Source organism: Tachypleus tridentatus, unplaced genomic scaffold (assembly GCF_004210375.1).
Source record: "Tachypleus tridentatus isolate NWPU-2018 unplaced genomic scaffold, ASM421037v1 Hic_cluster_2, whole genome shotgun sequence".
Lineage (NCBI taxonomy): Eukaryota > Metazoa > Arthropoda > Merostomata > Xiphosura > Limulidae > Tachypleus > Tachypleus tridentatus.
Genome location: NW_027467782.1, coordinates 13,420,907 through 13,443,384, shown reverse-complemented (window position 1 = coordinate 13,443,384; position 22,478 = coordinate 13,420,907).

Sequence of the window (22,478 nt, the reverse complement as noted above, 5' to 3'; positions counted from 1 at the left end):
CACGTTGCTTGGGAACTTCCACTCAATGCTTACACGTATTGTTAGAAACATTTCCTTCACTATTTACCGCTGTTGTTAAGGGCATTGCTACACTGATTGCTTACCCCTATTGTTAGAAACAGTTCCTTCACTATTTACCGCTGTTGTTAAGGGCATTGCTACACTGATAAACACCGATGCTAAAGACATTTCGGACACTGCTTACCCTCGTTGCTCGGGTCATTTGGGATACTGCTTACCCCCGTTACTAGGGACATTTTCTCTACTGTTTACATCCGTTGCTAGGGACATTTCCCACGGAATACACCTCGTTTCTAGGGACATTTCACCAACTGCTTACCCCTGTTGCAAAGGATATTTACCCCACTTTTTAACCATGTTGCTAGGGACCTTTTCCTCACTGATTACCCCCGTTGCTAGGGACATATCCCCCACTGTTTATCCCAGTTGCTAGAGACATTTCTCACTGGTTACTCCAGTGCTTACTTCCGTTAATAGAAACATTTTTCCACTGTTTACCACATGTTGCTGGGGACGTTTTCCCCACTGTTTACCCCGTTGCTAAGGACATTTTGTCTGAAAACATCTCGTTGCTAGAGAAATTTCCCCAACTGCTTACCCCGTTGCTAAGGATATTTCCTACACTTCTTAAACCCGTTGCTAGGGATATTTCCCCCATTGCTTACCCCACGTTGCCAGGGCATTTCAACCAATGCTTACCCCTGTTCCTACAGACATTTCTTCTACTGGTTTCACCCCGTTGCTAGAGACATTTCCCCTACTTCTTATCCCACGTTGCTAGGGTATTTCACCTGATGCTTACCCCTTTCCTAGTGACATTTCCCCTCTTCTTACACCCGTTGCTAGGAGATTTCCCTCACTGCTAACCACCCGTTTCTAGGGACACTTCTCCCATTGCTTATCTTCGTTGCCAGGAGATTTACCTCACTGTTTACCTCCGTGGCTGGGGACATTTCCTACATTTAATACACCACGTTTCTAAGAACATTTCCCCCACTGCTTACCCCAGTTGCTCAGGACATTAAACCCACTGTTAGCCCCTTGCTAGGGACATTTCGGACACAATTTACTCCCGTTGCTAGGGGCATTTCAGACACTGTTTCCCCCTTCTGCTAGGTACATTTCATTCACTGCTTATCCCTGTTACTAGGGACATTTTCGAAACTACTTATCCCCGTTGATAGGGACATTTCCCTACTGTTTACCCCCATTGCTATGGACATTTCCCAATGCTTACTTTCCGTTGCTAGGGACATTTCTCCAGTGCATACTACCGTTGCTAGGGTCATTTCTACCACTGTTTACCACCCGTTGCTAGGGACACTTTCCGACACTGATTACATCCCGTTGCTAAAAACATTTCCCCACTGCTTTCTTCATTTGCCATTGACATTAATCCCACTGCTTACCTCGTTGCTAGGGACATTTCGGACTCTGCTTGCTCCCGTTGCTAGGGACATTTCGGACGCTGCTTACTCGCGTTGCTAGGGACATTTCTGACACTGCTTAACACAGTTGCTAGGAACATTTCGGACACTGCTTAACAGAGTTGCTAGGAACATTTCGGACACTACTTACCCCGTTGCTGGGATCATTCTTCCTACTGCTTACCTCTATTGCTAGGGACATTTCCCAGTAAATACACCCCGTTGTTAAGGATATTTCCACCACTGCTTACCCCAGTTGCCAAGGACATTAAACTCAATGCTTACCCCGTTGCATGGGACATTTCAGACACTGCTTACCTATGTTGCTAGAAACATTTTCGATACTGCTAAACCCCTTTGCTCGGGACATTTACCTTACTGCTTAACCTTGTTGCTAGGGACATTTCCACACTGTTTAACACCGTTGCTTGGGACATTTCGCACTGAATACACCCTGTTGCTAGGTACATTTCACCACTGCTTACCCCCGTTGCAAAGGACATTCCCCTACTGCTTACCCCACTTGCTAGGGTCATTTCCCCCACTTCTTATCCCCGTGGCTAGGGCCATTTACCCCTGATTTCCCCTGTTTCTAGGGACATTTCCCCCAGTGCTTACCCACGTTGCTTGGGACATTTCACCCAATGCTTACTTATTTTGCTAGGGACATTTCCGCAATTTTTACCCTCGTTGCTAAGGACATTTCCCTACTGCTTAACCACGTTTCTAAGGACATTTCTACTACTGTTTACCTCCGTTGCTAGGGACATTTCTCCACTGATTAACACCGATTCTAGAGAAATTTCGGACACTGCTTACCACCCGTTGCTAAGGACATTCAGCCACTGCCTACTCCTGTTGCTACTTCATTTCCGACACTGCTTATCCCCGTTGTTAGGGAATTCTTCCCATTGCTTACCCCGTTGCTAGGGACATTTTCACTGAATACACCCCGTTGATGAGGAAATTTTCCCCACTGCTTACCGCGTTGCTAAGGGAATTTCCCCCACTGCTAACCTTCGTTGCTAGGGACATTTCCCCCATTGAATACACCTCGTTGCTAGGGACATTTCCCGCACTGCTTACTTCATGTTGCTAAGGACATTTCCACTACTGGGTATCCACCATTGCTAGAGACATTTACACCACTGCTTACCAAGTTGCTAGAAAGACTTTTACACTGCTTACCCCAGTTGGTAGGGACATTTCCCCCACTGCTTAACTTCGTTCCTAAGGACATTTCCTTACTGTTTACCTCCGTTGATAGGTATATTTCACCACTGAATACACCTCGTTGCTAGGGACATTTCCACTACTTCTTACCTTCTTTGCTAGTTATACTTACCCCACTTTTTTACCACGTTGCTAGGGACCTTTTCCCACTAATTACCTCCTTTGCTAGGAACATATTTCCCATACTGATTTTTGAAGCTGCTAGGAACATTTTTCTTTCTTCTTACCACCCGTTGCTAGGGACATTTTTCCACTGTTTAACTCCGTTGTTAGGGACATATCGCACTGAATACACCCTCTTGCTAGGGAAATCTCCCACACTGCTTTCCCTCGTTGCTAAGGACATTTCCCCTACTGCTTACCCACGCTGATAGGGACATTTCCGACACTGCTTACCCCGATTGCTAGGAACATTTTTTCCACTGTTTATCCTCGGTTCTAGGGACATTTCTTCTACTAGTTTTTTCCTTTGCTAGGGACATTTACCCTCCTGCTTACACCCGTTGCTAGGAACATTTCCATCACTGCTAACCACCCTTTTCTAGGGACACTTTCCCGATTGCTTACCCCTGTTGAAAGGGGCATTTCCCTCACTGCTTACCCCAGTGTCCAAGACATTAAATTTACTGCTCACCCCATTGTTAGGGACATTTCGGACACTGCTTACTCCGATTGGTAAGGAAATTTTCGACACTGCTTAACACCATTGCTAGGAGCATTTCGGACATTGCTAACCCCGTTGCTAGGGACATTTCCAACACTTTTATCCCCGATGCTGGTATCATTCTTCCTACTGCTTAACCCGTTGCTAGGGACATTTCCCTCACATAATACACCCCCATTGCTAGGAACATTTCGGACACTGCTTACACCCGTTGCTAGGACGATTTCCAACACTGCTTACCCTCGTTGTTAGGGACAATTCCAACACTGCTTACACCCGTTGCTAGGAACATTCTTCTTACTGTTTACCCCGTTGCTAGGGACATTTCTCAAAATGAATACACCCCGTTTCTAAGGACATTTCCACCACTGCTTACCTCAGTTGCCAAGGTGATAAACTCGCTGTTTATCACATTGCTAGGGACATTTCCGACACAGCTTACCACCCGATCCTAGGGATATTTCCCGCACTGCTTACCCCTGTTTCTAAAGTCATTTCACCCACTATTACCCCATTGCTAAGGACATTTGCCCATTGCTTATCACCATTGCTATAGATATTTCACCCAATGCTTACCCCTTTTGCTAGGTATATTTCCCCCAATGCTTACCCCTTTTGCTAGGGACTCTTCCACCATTGCTTCCCCCCGTTTCTCGGGACATTTCCCCACTGTTTACCGCCATTGCTAAAATAATTCATTACTGATAAAGACCGATGTTAAAGACATTTCAGACTTTGCTTTCCCCGTTGCTAGTGATATTTCCGACAATGCTTAACACCCGTTGTTCGAAACATTCCCCCACTGCCTACTCTTGTTGCTGGGAACATTTTGGACACTCCTTTGTTAGGGACGTTACCGATACTGCTTACCCCCATTGGTAGGGAAATTTCTCCGCTGCTTAACCCCGTTGCTAAGGACATTTCCTCTACTGTTTACCTCCGTTGCTAGGGACATTTCTCTACTGAATACACCATGTTGCAAGGGACACTTCCACTTTTGCTTAACCCCGTTTCTAGTTATATTTACCCCACTTTCTAGCCCCGTTGCTAGGGGCCTTTTTACACACTTATTACCCCCGTTTTTCGGGGCATTTCCCCCACTGTTTACCGCCGTTTCTTAGGACATTTTATCACTGATAAACACCGATGCTAAAGATATTTCGGACACTGCTTACCATTTGTTGCTAGGGCATTCCCCACTTCCTACCCCTGTTGTTAGGGGCATTTTGGACACTTCTTATCCCCTTTGCTAGGGACATTTCCCTTACTGCTTACCACCCGTTCCTAGCGACAATTTGCCACTTTTTAACTCCGTTGTTAGGGACATTTCGCACTGAATACACCCCGTTGATAGGGAAATTTCTCACCTTGCTTACCCTCGTTGCAAAGGACATTTCCCAAAATGCTTACCCCCGCTGCTAAAGACATTTTAACCGCTGTTTATTTCCGGTTCTAGTTACATCTTCCTCAATGCTTTCCCCCAGTTGCTAGGGGCATTTTATCCAATGCTTACCTGTGTTCCTAAGGAAATTTCTTCTACTAATTTCCCCCATTGCTAGAGACATTTTCCCTACTGTTCAACCCCCGTTGCTAGGGACATTTCCCTCTCTGCTTACACCCGTTGCAAGGGACATTTCCCTTACTGGTTACCACCCGTTGCAAGGGAAACCTCCCCACTGTTTAACACCGTTGTTAGGGACATTTCGCACTGAATACGACCCATTGCTAGGGAAATTTCTCACACTGGTTACCCTCGTTGCTAAGAACATTTTTCCCCCAATGCTTACCCCCGCTGCTAGGGACATTTGCCCCACTTCTTACTCCCATTGCTAGGGACGTTTCCTCAAGTGCTTACTCCCGTTGCTAGGGACATTTTCCCCACTGTTTACCTCCGTTGCTAAAAACATTTCCCCCACTGTTTATCTCCGGTTCTAGGGACATTTTTCCCACTTCATTTCCCCCGTTGCTTGGAATATTTCCCCAAATTCTTACCCCACGTTGCTAGGGGCATTTCACCCAATGATTACCCCTGTTCCTAGGGACATTTGCCCCTCTTCTTACTCCCGTTGCTAGGGACATTTCCCCTTCTGCTCACTACCCGTTTCTAGGGACACTTCCCCCATTGCTTACACCAGTTGCTAGGGACATTTACATCACTGTTTACCTCCGTTGCTAGAGACATTTCCTACATTGAATACACCCCGTTGCGAAGGACATTTCCCTCACTTCTTACCCCATTTGCCAAGGACATTAAACCTACTGCTTACACCGTTGCTGGAGACATTTCGGACACTGCTTGCACCCATTCTAGGGACATTTCCGATACGGCTTAACACCGTTGCTCGGATCATTTAAGACACTGCTTACCCCCGCTGCGAGGGACATTTCCCCAGTTTTTATCCCCCGATTTAGGGACATTTCCCCCAATGCTTTCCCCCAGATGCTAGGGGCATTTCAACCAATGCTTACCCCTTCTCCTATGGACATTTCTTCCACTGGTTTCCCCAGTTGCTATGAACATTTCCTCCACTGCTTATCTTTGCTAGGGACATTCCCCCTCTGTAATACCTGTTGCTAGGGACTTTTCCCTCACTGCTAACCACCCGTTTCTAGGGACACTTTCCTACACTGATTACATCCCGTTGCTAAGTACATTTTCCCACTGCTTCCTTTTTGCCAAGGACATTAAACCCACTGCTTACTCCCGTTGCTAGGGACATTTCTGACACTGCTTAACACAGTTGCTAAGAACTTTTCAGACACTACTTACACCCGTTGCAAAGGAAATTTCCAACACTGCTTACCCCCGATGCTAGGAACATTCTTCCTTCTGCTTACCCCTATTGCTATGAACATTTCCTCCATTGAATACACCACGTTGCTAAGAACATTTCTACCACTAATTACCCCAGTTGCCAAGGAAATTAAACTCACTGCTTACCCCATTGCTAGAGACATTTCAGACACTTCTTGCTCCCATTGCTAGGGACATTTCAGACACTTCTTACCCCTGTTTCTAGGAACATTACCCCTACTTTTCCCCCGTTGCTCGGACATTTCCCGCACTGCTTACTCCAAGTTGCTTGGGACATTTCACCCAAAGGTTACCCTGTGCTAGGGACATTTTCCCCACTGTTTACCGCCGTTGCCAAGGACATTTCCCCACTGACAAACACCGATGCTTAAGACACATCGGACTCTGTGATGTCGAGAAACCCACTTGTTGAGAAATTTATATGCAAAAACGGCTCGTTTGGGATTGAGAAAATATTTTACATAGAAGAGCGAACAACGTTTCGACCTTCTTCGGTCATCGTCAGGTTCACAATGAAAGAGATTTCCGGTCAGTTACCTCTTTCTTTGTGAACCTGATGATGACCGAAGAAGGTTGAAACGTTGTTCGCTCTTCTATGTAAAATATTTTCTCAACCCAAACGAGCCGTTTTGCATAATCATTGGACTCTGCTTACCCCGTTGCTGTGATATTTCCGACACTGCTTACCATCCGTTTATCGGGACACTCCCTTACTGCCTACCCCTTTGCTAGGGGCATTTCCGACACTGCTAACCCCAATTGCTAGGGACATCTCCCTTACTGCTTGACCTTGATGCTAGGGACATTTCCCCACTGTTTAACTCCGTTGCTAGGGACATTTCTCACTGAATATACCCGGTTGCTAGGGAAATTGCCCCACTGCTTACCCCCGTTGCTAAGGACATTTCCTCTACTGCTTACCCCTGTTGCTAGGGTCATTTCCCCCACTGTTTACTCCGTTGCTTAGGGCATTTCCTCATCTGTTTACCTTCGTTGCTAGGAACATTTCTCCACGGAATACACCTCTTTTGTAGGGACATTTCACCATCTGCTTACCCCGTTCCAAGGGACCTTTTCCCCACTGATTACCCCTGTTGCTAGGGGCATTTCCCCCACTGCTTACCCCCGTTGTTTGGGATATTTACCCTACTTTTTAACACTGTTGCTAGAGACCTTTTCCCCACTGATTACCCCTATTGCTAAGGACATTTTCCCCACTGCTTACCCACGTTGCTACGGCTATTACTTATGCTATGGCTATAAAGCTTAACCTGTTGACTGCCAAGTATTTCAGCTGCTACTAAGTAAGTGAAATTCATGTATGGTGCTGGCATCTAGCGTTACAGTTAGGCATTATTGAGAAAGAATTTAACTCGTCCGTGGCACCGTGTTACCGATCGGCTTGAACGAGTTATCTCGTCTACGGCACTGAACAGGTTAAAGCTTGTTTTTCTCTCCTAGAAATACACATATGTTAATGCTACCTTTGAATAAGATATGAACTTCAATGTTTTCGTCTTGCCACAAAAGCAACATTCTCTAAAAGAAATGTATATATATATATATTAAAGTACTTATATTTCTGCTAAGTGACAGAACGTTATCTGTGGACTTACAACTGTGGTGAGCAGAGCACAAAAAGCTCATTGTGTGGCTTTCTGCTTAACTTGAAACAGCTTTAACTCCACTGAATTATGTGTTAAAACGAACAAGTATGATAACAAATAGATAAATTTATTAAGCAGAAGGCTTAAGAGATGTTTAAGATCTTAAAACGTATCCTAAGATTACTAGCAGTATGGAGAGCTTAAGTGTTCTGCTTGAAAGCTATATATATGTGTATAAATACTGCAGTAATACAATGGTGTACTTGTAGTGCTTAAAGTACAACCCTGCTTTATACCAAGTTGAAACTCTTAAGCGACTGGTTTTACCAAGTTATTTTACTGAAGTGATTCGATCCTTGCACGAGTGATTTAGAGAGAGCACAGCGTGATACACATTTCTCACGCAAGTTTTAATATCGTGCACTGTTTTAAAATGATACACTTAAGGATATGAACATCAACCTAAAACATGTTTCAGAAAACTATAAGAGCCCCTCCAGTGGTTCAGCGGCATGTCTGCGACTTACAGTGCTAAAACCGGGTTTCGATACCGTGGTGGGCAGACCACAGATAGCCCCTTGTGTAGTTTAGTGCTTAATTCAAAACAACAACAATCTAATATTCGGCCTGGCATGGCCAAGCGTATTAAGGCGTTTCACTGGTAACTCGCGGGTTCGATTCCCGGTCGCATCAAACAGGCGTGGAGGCGTTGTAATGATACGGTCGATCCCACTATTCGTTGGTAAAAGTGCAGCCCAAGAGTTGGCGGTGGGTGGTGATGACTAGCTGCCTTCCGTCTAGTCTTACACTGCTAAATTAGGGACGGCTAGCCCAGATAGCCCTCGATTAGCTCTGCGCGAAATAAAAAAAAACAAAGAAAACTATAAGACGTTCTGTAAAAATAAGATATATTTTTTTTATAAACAGAAATCAATAGTTGTTTATTCCGTTTATAAAGAAATAAAAATAGATATATTCAAAACAACCAAAAGGTAGGAAATACTCTAACTTCAAATCTGTATCTTCAACTACCTTTGTTTTATCATTTAATGCCCCCCCTCAGTAGCATAGCGATATGCCAGCGGACTAAAACTGAAAGAAACCAGATTTAGAAACTCGTGGTGAGCAGAGCAGAGATAGCCCTCTGTGTAGCCTGGTGATTAACAAGAAACAAACAGTTATTAAAGTCTGTAAGAAAGGTGTATTTGTTTCTGTGTTTTCCTACTTGGGGTTATTTGCTGTGTCTACCAAGGGGACTTGAACTCCTAATTTTAGTATTGTGATCAGAAAACTTACCACTGTCTTACCGAGAGACGTGTTAGAAAGGTATGAAAGTGTGAATATTACAATATTCTGTTATATTAGTTTAGTTATGTTCGAGGAAAACTACTTTTCTTCTTTAAAATAATAATGACATACAAGGTAAGAGAGTACCCATGCACAAAGTATATACTTATGTAATAACATCAGGATATTAATTCACTTAATCGTATCGTAAGGCCTGTCTAAGTTATTTTGATGAAGTGGAAGTGACAAATGCTTCAGTCTTCAACTTCGTACTTTCAAACATTAAATTTTAGAAATCAGAGAAATAGAATGACTTGGTTCTAATCTAATATTAAACTAAACAGACCATAAAAACACATGTGCTACACTTTTTGAAAGGTACGTCAGGATAATACGAAAAGGAGCGCACCTAATTTTAAATTATAATTACAAAATAATCAATGTTATTGATGTAGTTTTAAGTACATCTCGAACTGTAAGATACAGGCATGGTTTTTCTTTGCCTTTCTATTTCAATTTCACCATAAAATGAAAGAGAATGTTGATGCGTGGTTCTATTTCTAGACAGTTTTCATAACGTTTAATCTTAACTCTTGTTCAACGTGAGTCAGAAAACTGAATTTAAAAGTATCGAAAACTAGAGTGAAAATATTTATAAATAGGAAATCATCCCAATGAAGACTCGTTTTTAGTTCATTTAACCAATTTATTAAATGCTATAACTACGTGTCTTACCCATATGTCTCAACTACAGATCTTAACTACATGTCTCAACTATATGTCTCAAATACATGCCTCAATTATGTGTCTCAACTGCATGTCTTTACTATGTCTTAACTGCAGACCTTAACTATATGTCTTAACTACAGACCTTAACTACATGTCTCAACTAAATGTCTTAAATACATGCCTCAACTATATGTCTCAACTGCGTTTCCTAACTATGTCTTAACTACATTCCTTAACTATATGTCTCAACTACATGTCTTAACTACAGACCTTAACTACATGTCTTAAATACATGCCTCAACTATATGTCTCAACTGCGTGTCCTAACTATATGCCTTAACTACATTCCTTAACTATATGCCTTAACTACATTCCTTAACTATATGTCCCAACTACATGTCTAAACTATACGTTTCAACTACCTGTCTTAACTATGTCTTAAGTATACGTCTTACCTACATATCTTAATTATGTCTCAACCACATATCTTAAGTGCATGTCTGAACCATATGTCTTAACTACATGTGTTAAATATATCTTAAATACATGTCTTAAACACATATTTGAACATTTCTCAGCTACATGTCTTAACTATATATTTTGATTTTCAAACTTTATATCACAAAAAACTTAAAACATTACACATCTCGACTGAATCTACTTTTCCACAACAAATCGGTCCCTGGACATATATGTTCTTGCCTCCAGTTTAGAAATCCCTGCTACACAGAAAATATAAATTAATTCATTTAACGCATAACACCTAAACACGTTTCTGCCAGTTCACACCTTGTCACAGTAAGTTTTTTTAATCGGGAAACAAACCCAAACTGATCACTCAGCACTGAGTAACAATGTATTACATTATCAGGCGTCTAGACGTTATTTTCTGCGGTATCGTGCGTCCAAATTCTATTGTTCTGCATTACCAGGGGTCCAAAAGGTAATATTCTCAATGCTATGTATCATTTTCATGTTTCATTTACAATTATATTCGTCTTGTATGAAGCCTTAATACATAAGGAAATCACACTTCATAAAAAACATAGTATATGATTCATCATAACAATATTTCTACTTGTCTTCAAGTGTATATATCTACTCGAAACGTTCATTATTGTTTTCTAAGCTCTAACTATACACACCCAGAAATCATATTTTGGAAAGACGCGAAACAATAGAGTTGGAATAGCAACTGTAGAAAGTGCGTAGATTTCAGCAATTTGGTTACTATAAAGAGATTGCAAATTCACATATGTATGTATACACATATATCAACTTTAAACCGAATAAAATCTGGTGTCTGCTACTCTTTTACACGAATATAATTCTTGTAATAAACGCACAAATTCAACCTTATTTCTGCAGGTTGAGGGCATAGCATTTCAAATCTATTTCGCGCAACAATTTGTATTTATCACATTTTCTACAAGTTTCTGCGTATTGTAGTTTTATAAGTTGCTGCAAAAACTGTTCACTGCACTTTTCTACAAACTTTTGTTGTTATGCGATAAATGACTAATCTTAATTGTTAGATAATAAATTTATAAATCGATTAATTCTCCTGAAATAAAATTTGCCGAAAATAGTACCTAAAATCAGCGGTACAAAACAATTACGTTATGATGTATTATTTAATTCTAATACCAAATGTACTTGCCAGGTGTGTCCGAAAGTAATATATTTCAACAGTAAATAAAACCTTTATTAATAGTTACAGATATTTTCAATTTCCACCTTAAAAGTTCATATGTCTTACTCTATTGTAGCCTAAAGAGTGCATAATCCTTCTCGTGATTCATGGCATGCGCACGTTTTACTGACGCCACGACTGTACAAATTGCAACATTAAGCGACCCTCATGTGATGTCATTTCAGTATCTACTGGCTGACTGACAGATAACATACTACCGTATAATGGTACGAGTGGTTAACACAAGTGACCTCTTGTGGGCCGAAGTAAACACGCGGTTGTCAGATACACAATAAGATGACAGATAAATCGCAGACAAACTGCAAGCAAAAATACTATTAAATATTAACAGCTCTTTACACTAAGCGCTGTAAGAGACATAAAATAAGAAAGAACTGGAACATGGGATTAAATATTCTGAGGCAGAGCTATGCAGTAAAGCAAACATTCGAGCTGTTAAATTTTTATACAAAAGGAATGAAATTCTGGACTGTTATTATAAGAATATATTTTTGTGTCAGCTTTCATGTCTTTCTATTATACTAATATTTCACTAGAGAGAGAGAGCGGTAAACCTGCATTTTATTTTAAGATATTTAATATATTTAAACAACAATTAGAAATAAAAGAATTAAAATAATTGTATTGTTTTATTGTTGTTTTCAGTTAAAGCCTATTGTTTCAGTTAAAAATAATTCAAAACGTAATGACAATATATGTTAATTACCAACAAATCAATTAAATCTCGTTTAGCGAACTTGTGGGATATGACAGCTCCTGTAATAACTTGTTTGTTTGTTTTTGAATTTCGCGCAAAGCTACTCGAGGGCTATCTGCGTTAGCCGTCCCTAATTTAGCAATGTAAGACTAGAGGGAAGACAGCTAGTCATCACCACCCACCACCAACTCTTGGGCTACTCTATTACCAACGAATAATGGGATTGACCATCACATACGCCCCCAAGGATGAAAGGGCGAGCATGATTGATGCAACGGGGATTCGAACTCGCGACCCTCAGATTACGAGTCGAACGCCTTAACTCACCTGGTCATGCCGGACCCACCCCAGCTTTTGACTCTAGAGATTGTTAAAATCGAACCTCGAAATAATTTATTATTGTATATTCGAAACGCTTCCTTACTCTTGTTTATCACAAAAATATTCGAATCAGTATTGAATCCAACAATTCCGAATGTAATTTCTTATAGGTGGCGAAAATGAAATTATTTTACAATAATATTTACCCAGGAAGCCAACAATTCATTAAATTTAAATATCCTATTTAACAACAGGAGAACTACAAAGTAACATAAAATATAAAGTAATAAACCATGATATCATAAACATCACCAATTTCATCTGCTTGTATCGCTTTATCAAGTATACATATAATCCTTGAAGGCTTAATACATGGTTATTAGTTTTTGTCAGTTTTAAGAACCTTTCACTGAAGTAAAATAAGAAAGTTCTACGCGATCAGTTTTAATCTCCTGAAAAACTAATTTCGTATCAGATTACAAAAAAAAAACGAAATATATGATTTTTTTTTCTGAAAAGCCGTCCAAGCTGTCTAAACTTAGTTTTCATTTTGAGAATGTTGAACTCAAAGAATGTTTTCATTTAGTAGATTCGTAAATCTTTTCTTGGTGTGTTTTACTGGCACGTCGTGGTGGATACAACGCCATCTGTCTGGGTTCGATAACTGTGTCACCGCCTCCTGGCGGTGAACGATGTTAAGTCACTGCTTTACCTCTATTTTATAACATAACAATTAGGGACAAATAATGTACAGGGACCTGAAAGTATCTTACTATTTATACTCTTTGAATAATTTATTAATAATATATGTTAATTAAAACGTGTTACTACAAATAATTAATACCCAGAATCTATGTGATAATTTACAAATCACAGCCTTTACATTCTTTGTTTCAAAATGTTCACTGGGACACAACAGCAAAATTGGACAAACACTACAGATCTGTTAAAGCGTTACGTCCTAAGTTTTCAATCAGTACCACTGATGTCAGTAGGAAGTTCTTTATTGGGTTCGTAAAAAGTGTCATTCTTAAAAACATGCTACTTGAAGAATGTCATTACCGCTAATGTCTATTCAGCTTGAAAATAGGAACATAGTACAAATACCTGTTAATGTCATGCACCTTGTGGGAACATAGTACAAATACCTATTAATGCCATGTAGCAGCTCCTTGAGGGAACAATAGTACAAAAACCTATTAATGTCATGCAGCAGCTCCTTGAGGGAACAATAGTATAAATATGCCTATTAATGTCATGTTCCTTGTGGGAACAATAATACAAATACCTATTAATGTCATGTACCTTGTAGGAACATAGTACAAATACCTGTTAAAGTCATATAGCAGCACCTGTGGGAATATAGTACAAATACCTATTAATGTCATGTAGCAGTACCTTGTGGGAACAATTGTATAAATACCTATTAATGTAATGCAGCAGCACCTTGTGGGAACAATAGTACAAATACCTGTTAATGTCATATAGCAGCGCCTGTGGGAATGTAGTACAAATATCTATTAATGTCATGTAGCAGCTCCTTATGGGAACGTAGTACAAATACCTGTTAAAGTCATATACCTTGTGGAAACAATAGTACAAATACTGTTAATGTCATGCACCTTGTGGGAACGTAGTACAAATATCTGTTAATGTCATGCAGCAGCACCTTGTGGCAGCGGTTGTATCGATATTTGTTAAAGTCATGTTGTAGCCTCTTGCAGGAACAGTAGTAGAAATACTTGTTAATGTCATGTAGTAGCACCATCTAGGTACAGAAGTACAAAGGGTTTGTAATTTCATCCCAAATACCAGGTAATACCTACAATCATCGATAGAAAACAAATTAAGCTATGATGTATTACTTAATTTTAACACTAAATGTACTTGCCCAGTGTATCCGAAAGTGTTCTATTTCAATAGTAAATAAAACCTTTATTAATAGTAACAGATATTTTAAATTCCCCCTTTAGAAGTTCATATGTCCTACTATATTGTAACCTAAAGAGCACTTAATTCGTCTCGTGATTCATGGCATGCGCACGTTTTACTGACGCCCCAACTGTACAAATTGCGACGTTAAGCGACCCTTAACTCATACATAGAATCATTCTGTTTTTCGTACATCTTGCAACTCAACCAGTTTGTGCTACCTACAACTATATTTTGTGGGTATCAGTTTGGAATAACATTCTAGCGAGTGTATTATAATTTAGGGCAAGTGCCTACCATACAGCAAAAGTAAGATGCATTATTTTACCTATAATGCCTTTATTTTAGAAGGGGAAGATTTATAATATCTTATAATTTTAAGAACAATGTAATAATTGATACATATTTATTAACTTTAATTACGTGTTATCTTCTTAAACATTTTTTCTGCAAAGTTGAACGATGTTTTAAGTATAAATGACGCCTACTATTGTTTTGATCTGTGTGGTATTCGTGGTAAGTATTTTCTGTTAGCTAAGTCTCAGATAGTTACAAAACAAGCTGTATATGTATCATTAAATTTAACAATCTATATGAGCTCATACGACAACAAATGAGAGATTCAATTGCGAATAAAAACGCAAAATGTCTGTGTTTCTGCATATTAAAATATATTCATTTGGAAAAAAAACAACATATTCACTCGATGTTATCTTCCTTGCGTTCGATTGAACATACAGCGGGTTTACTAGAGTCAGTTGCGTAGTACACTGCGCAAAACTCAGATCATACAGATGACAGAAGACAGGAATGACGTGAATACATAATCTCTTTGCCCCTGTACTTTTAGGGTTAAGCTCATATAGACTTTCTGTTAAATAGTATGTTAATTACATATCGTGTACGTGTAGCTGGTATTAGGGATATCATGTAGGAACAAAGAAAAGTATTGAAATTAAGTTTGCCACATACTAATATCTTTGTGTCCACAATGTTCTTTATATAGGGTACCATACGATATCAAGTTATATAGTTTTTCCTACATACGATGTATTAAGATACATTTTTGAGGATGTTACCATTAAATTAAGGTATAGAGCACAAATGTTTACCATAATATTTGACTACCTGTTTATTGTAAAAGTAGCCCAAAAGTTGGCGGTGGGTGGTGATGACTAGCTGCCTTCCCTCTGGTCTTACACTGCTGAATTAGGGACGGCTCGCGCAGATAGGCCTCGTGTAGCTTTGCGCGAAATTCCAAAACAAACAAACAGTTTACATTCATGAACTAATTCACTTAATAATTACACGAACCGATAACAGAAATAATAACAATACCGTGAATATGTATTAAAGAAAAATAATTAATTTAAAAGTAAATTATTATAATACTTAGAACAATTTTTAGGACTAGGCATAAAATAGCAGACAAGATCTACAAAACTATAATGAGATATATTCAATTGCTACTGCCATATTTAGTACTGTAGTTCTCCAGACTGTTATCCATAATGAAATTTAAACGTTCGAGTAATTACTGTTAATTGGAATTTAAAATACTAACCAATTATGTATAAATCAATTACAATAGAAAGCTCTGTTATTTGTAGCATGCGCTCGTAGGATATCAAAGTGTTTCTACAGTATTTGAATGATAGAAGGTGCTGTAAATTCTTCTGTAATAAATCACTCAATTGTGTTTCGGCATCTAAGTGTTTTGGTATTTCAGGTCCGATTTGTATGATGGTAATTTTGTATTATCGCTCAAGCATTAATTCTCATATTGGTTTAATAATCCGTCTTTATTAACTGAAGCCTAAACTTGAGTGTGAATATATTTTCTCTTTCCGAAATGAACAGACTTCACATGGCCTGCGGTTAACACGGTCGACTCACAATCTGCGAGTCGCGGGTTTCAATTCCCGTCCCACAAAACATGGTCGCCCTTTCAGCCGTTAGGGCGTTATAATCTCCTTTCAATCTCACTTTTAGTTTGTAAACAAGTATCCCAAGAGCAGGGGCCCGGCATGGCCAGGTGGTTAAGGCACTCGACTCGTAATCTCAAGGTCGCGGGTTCGAATCCCCGTCACACCAAACATACTCGCCCTTTCAGCCATGAGGACGTTATAGTGTGACGGTAAATCCCACTATTCGTGGGTAAAAGAGTGGCCCAAGAGTTGGCGGTGGGTGGTGATAACTATCTCCCTTCTCTGTAGTCTAATACTGCTAAATTGGGGACAGATAGCGCAGACAGCTCTCTTGTATCTTTGCGCCAAATCAAAGGCAAACAATCAAAACTAAAATTAGTTTACCGAGAACAGAACTACTTTGTTTAGCTAAACAACATGACGAACGATCTTACAAGTGAGACTCTATAAGGCGATAGAGGAATGTCTCTAACCCTAATTCTCAAGGCTTAGAATTCCAATCTCCTACTGGAAAAGCGACACCAAATTCTACGTGTAATATTTTATTTTTAGATCTAATTATAAATAACATGCATCTCGGTGTCTACTTATTGTTGAAAGACGTTCATATTACGAAAATATTCACCTCACACCTGTAGCAAACTAGGGTACGTTTAGCTCATCGTTTTCCATATTTCATATTAAATTATTGGATATGAACTACTTTCGTTTCGAATGTCAGCTGTTTAATAACTCGCTTTAATTACCAGATACCGAAATATTTGTTGTTGTTTTTTACAATGAAGTATGTTTAGTTAGAGCGTTATTACATAATAAACTGTTATTTTGCTTCGAAAGATAAACATTATTAATCACGATTTGTTTGTTTGTTTGTTTTGGAATTTCGCACAAAGCTACTCGAGGGCTATCTGTGCTAGCCGTCCCTAATTTAGCAGTGTAAGACTAGAGGAAACGCAGCTAGTCATCACCACCCACCGCCAACTCTTGGGCTACTCTTTTACCAAAGAATAGTGGGATTGACCGTCACATTATAACGCCCCCACGGCTGGGAGGGCGAGCATGTTTGGCGCGACGCGGATGCAAACCCGCGACCCTCAGACTACGAGTCGCACGCCTTACGCGCTTGGCCAAACCGGGCCGAGGGGAATCGAACCCTGATTTTAGCGTTGCAAATCCGTAGACGTACCGCTGTACTAGCGGGGCCGAATCTCTGTAACCAATCGTGTGCCAAACCTGGCAGAGTGTGTAGCTATGTTACTAAGTGTTTTGATTTTATTTTATAAATCTTGTTATGTTAAAAGAACAAATACATGTTTTAAAACGTTCAAGTGTCAGCCTGCTCTATATTTGAAATGTTTTTATTTCTGAAATTATTATCAATTTTTAAAAAACAAATGAAAAAAAGGTCAGATACTTGTCACACTTTGAAACATTAATATAAAATATTTGTCAAGGGAACCACTAAATTATCTTCCACCTACCTACCTACTGAACTGGTTCAGTCAAGTAGAATGGCACGTGTACTTTATTCTGGGAACGGTTCATGAACTTTATAAGCGTGTATTTTAGTAACAGATATTTGCTACTGATAGACAAGGTGATACCTCAATGATACAGCACCTCTTATTTAGTAATAAGAATGACTGTCGGCATGTGAGTAGTAACTGAATCCTGAGAAGAATATCATTGTTAATTTTCTTACATAATACTCTGTTTACCCAGTTGGAAGAAAAATAATTAACTGACTGGTTACAAAACTGGTTAACCTCGGATACCCAGTAAAGAAAACACAAAATAATCTTGTTTTTCCCTTTGATTGTGTAAATCATTATTTTATAAATTATATCCAATATTTCCTCATTTCAAAATCAGATAAGTGTAAGAAAAATCATGATTACTAAGTAATACACTTTCCCTCGATACCTCCTGTTATTCTACGGCTCTTACCTCATTATTCCTGCGAAACATTTTCACCTGGGGGCACCACATACTGTTGAACAACAGCAGCATAAATACAGGTATTATAATCAATATTTTAAGGAATATCGAATTTCGTCTTATTCCCGACAAGATAATGAAGCAAGAACTTTTGGTACCAGCTGCCACTAAATAAACACGTGTGGCGGAATACGCTTTTTTTTTTCTAGTGGCAGACGACAACCAAAGTGAAACAGTAAGTTCTGAGGACAGTAAGGCCAACCACGAGAAACTAGTTGACTCTCATGAAACATTTCACCACCACCTTATTAACATGTTGACTGCCGAGTATTTCAGCTGCTACAATACAACTCTAATGCTTCTTCATTTTAACATTTTTCGTGACGCCATTTTGGATTGAAAGTGAAACAATTTGTAAGTAGGTCAAATGCATATATGGTGCTGACATCTACCGTTGAAGTTAGGTATTATTGAGAACTCTAATGGCTATATCATGCTTAAGAGCTAAATGTGGCCATTGAATCAGTATGTATACGATAACCTTGCAGTTGATCCTTCAGTGTTAAAAATAAAACAAGAGAGATAAACGTTATGAAATAGAAGTTTTAGTTAATTAACTTTATAAACAAAAAATGCAAATTTTATTTCAATGCGATCCAAGTTCAACCTTAAACGTAGAATAATTGCAAGAATGATAACATTATAAGAAGGTTTTTAAAGAACGCAAGAAGACATAAAAATAACAGATTAAAAGCTTTAACAAATGTAATTACTTTCAACTGTCTCGTAAAAAACACATTTATACTGGTACTGTTTATATATAAATAAAAATTGTTTACTTGCTGAAGCAAAATGAAAACAGCGAGGTCACCTGAAGCCTAAAATAATTTCGTCCAATAATTTTCATTTGAAACAAACTAAACTAAACATACAACACACACACATCGACATCTCAAGACTTAAAGTGTTTCGAACATAGTCTGTTAAATTGGTGTAACCTTCAGTGTTTTAGCCAACACTGCAGAGTATTTTTTCATCCTTAGGTTATCTTAGACAAAGAAAACATTGGTTAAAATGGAACTCGGAATGTTTACAAAATTATAAAAAAGCCAATTAAAATCCCCAGAGACCCGGAAATGCTAGGCTTGAGTCCACTTTCATCAAACGTTCTGTCTTTACAGCCGTGAGGGTTTTATAATGTGACAGGAAATCCCACTACCTAATGGTGATGCATTTTGTATGTCCATGCAGAATATGGACGAACTTTCATCAGTCTGAGGGTTGCTAGTTCGAATCATCTTCCTACTAAACATGTTCGTACTTTTAACCGTGAGGGGGTTATTACATGACGATGAATCCCACTGTTCGTTGGTGGCCCAATAGTTAGCAGAGATTGTTGATGACTAGCTGGACGGTTAGCCAGCAGAATGACTAATACCATTTCTACTGCTCTAAGTCCTGTCACAAATCATGACTTTCACAGAATCTGGTGTTACTGGTGGAATGTTGTAGCAACAATGGGATTAAATATCAGTAACAACAGTGCTTTAAGGTATTGTATAATTATACAAGTGTATTTGAAGGTATTCTGTGTAAAGTGACACACACACAATTAAAAATACACAAATGCTATAACACAAATTATTGGACAGGCTTTGTTAGCGTATTTCAAAACCTGCTAACAGTGGTTTTAAATGTTTTATCTTTTTTTAGGCTAAAGAAGTTTCACTGAGCTGTCCTTCTCTCAAAATAAATTCTTAATCAAAGTCCACGAAGATTCATTAAAAACGTACTTTATTGTGATATGTTTACTTCAATAATCATATTGTATGATTTAGTATCTCTATCACTTATATAAAATTATATTTTTAATCATATTATATTGTTGATCGTATTATATTGTTAATCGTATTATATTGCTGATCGTATTATATTGTTAATCGTATTTCTTGTTGATCGTATTATATTGTTGAACTTATTATATTGCTAATCGTATTATATTGTTGATCGCATTATATTGTTGATCATATTATATTGTTCATCGTATTATATTGTTCCATTAAATACTTCCATTTGGCTTCAACTTGACTGTCCTTCATTAACATATTTCCTTTAATACTTTGTTTTGTTGACTGCAGTAGTCAATACTTCCTGCTTTAAACCAAAATGTTCATGGCTGCAGCTGTCAAACATTTATCACTGATCTAGAACCTCTTACGTCATTGTGACGTCTCCATAATCTTTGTCTTCCTTGGTAATATGAATTCTGCTAATAACGTCAATGGTCGAAATAAACGTTTTTCTACTAAGTGCAGCTCGTTTTAAATAAATAATTACTTATTTTATTTTTTTACGTATTTTCCAATGCAATGAAACTAAAAATAATATTCAACAAACATGGATCTGATCCATCAAAATACGATGTCGTTGTTTAACTCCCTTTAAGCCTAAAAAAGTTTAGCCGGTGTCTTGTCGAATAAGTTGATGTCTGTATCATTCAAATAGATGCGTTTTAAAACGAAACAGTTATATGGTTTCAAATACTTATATGACCCATGGGTCGGTTATGAGTCTTCTGAAGTTTTCAATTGTCCCCATTGTTCATTCTTTGCTAATCACTTTATAGAGAAACCCTGTCTTACAGCTGAATCCACTCCATTCACTTTAAATTAACATTAAAAGATTATAAAGTGCTGAAGTTTATAATACCATCTATAGCTACTTACTGATGGACTAATAACATGGAAAAACATTAGTTCATCAAAATTTATATTATGTTAAGAACCGTGGAAGAGAAATATGTACAGCCTGGAAACTATGGAAAGCTGTTGTGTGTACTAACAGTATAATTCAGACTGGCTGGACTATATATCACTTGATGACACCTCAGTGTGAGCTCATTTGAGGATATGAGCTCACAATGAAGACAATTGACTCTGTATAAGGAGCCCAAATAAAGAAAAAACTAAATGGATTAACTGCTCAGAAAGGCATTTTTGAATATCCAGCATATTATTATGACTAGATTAATAATTAAACTGCTCAGAAAGGCATTATTGAATATCCAACATATTATTATGACTAGATTAATAATTAAACTACTCAGAAAGGCATTCTTGAATATCCAACATATTATTCTAACAAGATTAATAATTAAACTACTCAGAAAGGCATTCTTGAATATCCAACATATTATTATCACTAGATTAAGTAATGTTAAGGAAGGGCGGGTATTGTCCTCATGTGATTAAAAAAATCAGGGAATGTTAACAGTCAGGATGTTTATAGGGTAAACATTGAGAATCACTCTGAGCTATTTTCTTGTATTCCACATCTTTCTTGTGACACTTGGTGATATTCCACATCTTTCTTGAGACACTTGGTGACATTCCACATCTTTCTTGAGACACTTGGTGACATTTCACATGTTTCTTGAGACACTTGGTGGCATTTCACATTTCTTGAGACACTTGGTGACATTCTACATCTTTCTTGAGACACTTGGTGACATTTCACGTTTCTTGAGACACTTAGTGGCATTTCACATGTTTCTTGAGACACTTGGTGACATTCTACCTCTTTCTTGAGACACTTGGTGACATTTCACATATTTCTTGAGACACTTGGTGGCATTTCACATGTTTCTTGAGACACTTGGTGACATTCTACATCTTTCTTGAGACACTTAGTGACTTAAACCGAGGTGAAAATTCAAGAGAAGAGAAAAAAAGCATAATTTCAACATTCACATGAAGAATGTTTGTTTGAAGTTAAGCTCAAAGCTTCACAATGGGCTATAAGTAATCTGCCCATGTCGGGTACCGAAACCTGGTTTCTACTTTTGTAAATCCGTTGTGTCACTGGGGACTATATAAACAGGCTAACTTCTGCGAGAAAAACTTGTGAGCACAGCAGTTGGCAAAAAAAATAAGTCAGCTCCAAGAAGCTCCACACAACTTAATACGTTTGGAGTATTAAATCCTCTGGTTGTAAATGGGTAGATGACAAAATATAAACTTTTATTGCAAAAACCTCATCGTGGAATTGTATCAGTTTTTATGAAAGGTGCATATTTGTATTTTTTTGATAACATTTCTAAAATTGGCTGTCAAAGTATCTTATTTTGATCTACTGACCTGCAACCTGACCATACATGCTAAGCTCT